The 4,199-nt window shown below is 37.9% G+C and overlaps 1 pseudogene; it reads left to right on the plus strand.

Annotated features, from left to right (window-relative positions):
- Positions 1 to 2,980: 2,980 nt before the first annotated feature.
- On the plus strand, positions 2,981 to 3,065 carry LOC129659750 (uncharacterized; annotated as a pseudogene).
- The last annotated feature ends 1,134 nt before the right edge of the window (positions 3,066 to 4,199 follow it).

Genomic DNA, 4,199 nt, shown 5'->3' on the forward strand with positions numbered 1-4,199 from the left:
CATTTAAAGATCTAGCTATGCCTATTGGACTATTACAGATACGTATTTCATCTGTTCAGAATGTCAGCAAAGTCAAAGAAAGTAAAGGGCTGCAGAGATAGAAGACAAATGCTACTCATGGAGTGAAGTTTTAGACAATGGAATAAGTGTCAGAATATTAAAGTTAGAGGTAAGTATATATTATTCATTTAAAAAGGAAATTTCTAACTCAGCAATAATTGAGTAACTTCTCTAAGAAGTAGGAATGAATTGTCTGGGTTGATTTAAAGATTTGCATGTGCAGTATGTATTTTCCAACATGGCATCCAAGACACACGCTAAATTCGAGAGTCTAGAAGTCCATGCTTCCATTTAAGTAGTTCATATGATTTTTGTTTATTTTTGTTCCTCTTGGTGAAATTTTAATAACTGAGATTACTAAACCCTGGACTTTGATTTAATTGGGATTGAATTATACTTTTGCATGTTTCATCACTCTACCTTGTACCCAAAGGCATTCAATAGTTTCTGTTGACTGAACAACTTGCATAGTAGTGATATGGTGAGGCATATGACAGCAGTAATTTAACATACTCCAAGTCCTGAGCTTGAATTTAACTGAATAACCTTATTCAGTTATAACCATATGCAAGTTTCCATACTACCTCATGCACCAACCAGAGCTTTGCCATTTGCAAGTCACTTCCAAGCATAGGCATTGGAGGCTTTATCCTTCACTTCTTCCTTCTCTTCAAGGATTTCAGTCTCTGTTTAGGAGCTGGAAAGTGTCCTGAGCTATTGTGGAGAGTGCTGTTGAAAATAGATATTTTCCCTGGGCTCAGCAAAGTCTGTGTATATAGATAGGTGTCACATTTTCTTTTTTCTTTTTTTTTTAAGCTTTTTATTTTGTATTTCATGTAGTTGATTAACAATGTTATGATAGTTTCAGGTACAGCAAATTGATACAGTTGATATATATATGGGCTTTGTTGGTGGCTCAGAAGGTAAAGATTCTGCCTGTAAAGTGGGAGACCTGGGTTCAATCCCTGGGTTGGGAAGATTTCCTGGAGAAGGGCATGGCAACCCACTCCAGTATTCTTTCCTTGGAGAATTCTCATGGACAGAGGAGCCTGGGTAGGCCACAGCTCATGGGGTGGCAAAGAGTCAGACACGAGAGCAATTAAGCAGAGCAGAGCACAGCATATGTATATGTACACACACACACACACACACACACACACACACCCCTATCCTTTTTCAAATTGTTTTCCCACTTAGGTTATTATATAATATTAAGCAAAGTTCTCTGTACTATATGGTAGGTCCTTGCTATTTATCCATTTTAAATATAGTAGTTTTTACATGTCAATCACCAAACCCCTGACTATCCCTTCCTCCCCCATGCTTCCTGTCTGATAACCATAAATTTATTTTCTAAGTCTGAGGGTCTGTTTCATATATAAGTTAATTTATATTATTTCTTTTTAGATCTCACAATACTTTTCTTTCTCTTCTGACTTACTTCACTTAGTATGACAATTTCTAGATCTAGCCATGTTACTGCAATGGCATTATGTCAATTTTTAATGGCTGAGTAATATTCTATTGTATATATGTATCACATCTGCTTTATCCAGTCCTTTATTGGTAGATGTTTAGGTTGCTTCCATGTCTTGGTCTTGTAAATAGTGCTTAACTGAACATTGAGGTGTATCTATCCATTCAGACCATGTTTTCCCTGGATATATGCCCAGGAGTGGGATTGCAGATCATGTGATAGCTCTGTTTTTAACTTGTTAAGGAGCCTACATACTTTTCTCCATGATGCTGCTGCTACTTCTGCTAAGTTGCTTCAGTCGTGTCCGACTCTGCACGACCCCATAGATGGCAGTCCACCAGGCTCCCCCGTCCCTGGGATTCTCCAGGCAAGAACACTGTAGTGGGTTGCCATTTCCTTCTCCAATGCATGCAAGTGAAAAGTGAAAGTGAAGTCGCTCAGTCGTGTCCAACTCTTAGTGACCCCATGGACTGGAGCCCACCAGGCTCCTCCATCCATGGGATTTTCCAGGCAAGAGTACTGGAATGGGGTGCCATTGCCTTCTCCATTTCTCCATGATAGTGCTAATGCTACCAATTTACTATCTACCAACAGTAAGGAGGGTTCCCTTATTTCCATAGCATCTCCAGCATTTATTGTTTGTGGTTTTTTTGATGACAGTCATTTTGACTGGTCTGAGTTGATATCTCATTGTAGTTTTGATTTGCATTTCTCTAATAATTAGCAATGCTGAGCATCTTTTTGTGTGCCGTGTGGTCATCTCTATGTGTTCTTTGGAGAAACGTCTATTTTCATCTTCTTGCAGTTTCTTTATGGTTGCTATTAGCATGATGATATTCTTAAGTCTTTTACCAAGGTGTTATCAGAAAAAGAAAGTTTATATGGTTCCTCATCACAACTCACCTTTGCAGCTCTCTTGTATGGGTACTATTGTGGGAAAATTAAGTTTCCATACAACTTATGATATTATTCCACTTCTTGCCTTGCCTCTCTTCCATCACCTTAAAACCTCCTTTATAGTAGCTTCCATCATATTCTCTTACTCAATTTGGTTCAACTGAGACAAGGGACACTATTTGCAAGCCCCAACTTTGCTGTTTAATTTGTTTGGCATATTTTTTGTTTCCTTTCTTAACAAAACAGATTAAAGACTACCAATAACCAAACTATAACATCTGACGGGGCTCCAAGAACCTATTTTGGAAGTCAAATTAAACATAATCCAACTTATCTAAATATTTACATTTAAAGTTTTACATTCCCATTAAAACAATACTAATTTCTCAAGTCCTGTGGACACTTCTGAATGAGAGAAAAATATCACGTATAAGGAATCATTGAAAAGAAAAACTCAAAGACCAACTATTTTAATGTAACTATAGATCTTAATATAAAAACATCAAAAGCATGAGAAATTTATTTTTCTCATTGCATTCTTAGCAGATAGCTTCTTGGCCTTTTGGCTAAGATCAAGTGTAGTATACTTCAGTTCAGTTCAGTTCAGTCGCTCACTCGTGTCTAACTCTTTGCGACCCCCTGAATCGCAGCATGCCAGGCCTCCCTGTCCATCAGCATCTCCCAGAGTTCACTCAAACTCACATCCATCGAGTCGGTGATGCCATCCAGCCATCTCATCCTCTGTCGTCCCCTTCTCCTCCTGCCCCCAATGCCTCCCAGCATCAGAGTCTTTTCCAACGAGTCAACTCTCTGCATGAGGTGGCCAAAGTACTGGAGTTTCAGCTTTAGCATCATTCCTTCCAAAGAACATCCAGGGCTGATCTCCTTTAGAATAGACTGCTTGGATCTCCTTGCAGTCCAAGGGACTCTCAAGAGTCTTCTCCAACACCACAGTTCAAAAGCATCAATTCTTCGGCACTCAGCTTTCTTCACAGTCCAACTCTCGCATCCATACATGACCACTGGAAAAACCATAGCCTTGACTAGATGGACCTTTGTTGGCAAAAACATATATTGTAGTGGCAGAAGACAGAGATTTTCTCAGTAGTGTCTGATTTTTTGTGACTCCACAGACTGTAGGAGATTGTCTGCCAGGCTCCTCTGTCCATGGAATTCTCCAGGCAAAAATACTGGAGTGGGTTGCCATTCCCTTCTCCAGGGGATCTTCTTGATCGAGGTATTGAACCTGGATTCCAGCATTGCAGGCAGATTCTTTACTGTCTGAGCCACCAGGAAAGCCCTATTTTTTACTGAAGGCTTCATAATCATATGTTGCCAGTGTAAACTATTTAGCTAAGTATGAAAGGTTAGTAGCCGTTAGAAAAAAAGCATCAGATCAGATAGGTTAAGCCAAAAAAATAAATAATAAAAATTAATACTCTTTTTAAATAACATAGGAATCTCTGAAATGTTTACTCATGAAATTTGAGTGTGAGAGATCACAAAAAATGTAAATCTAATTGATACAGTGTATAAAATTATAATTTAAATTTAGTAGATAAGACATTTCAAAGTATGTTCAGAAATCATGTTACCATATTCAGGAAAAAAAGATGTCACATATATTTTTCTCTTAATCAGTTATGATTATAAAGGTAGAATAAGAAAAGACAATACAGGAAAATAAAAGTTTATAATTGAATTGGTTTATGAATATAATTAGGTTTAAATTACATTAAACATGTTCCCATTATGAGTCTGCACA

Source organism: Bubalus kerabau, chromosome 8, assembly GCF_029407905.1.
Source record: "Bubalus kerabau isolate K-KA32 ecotype Philippines breed swamp buffalo chromosome 8, PCC_UOA_SB_1v2, whole genome shotgun sequence".
In the NCBI taxonomy this organism is placed as follows: Eukaryota; Metazoa; Chordata; class Mammalia; order Artiodactyla; family Bovidae; genus Bubalus; species Bubalus kerabau.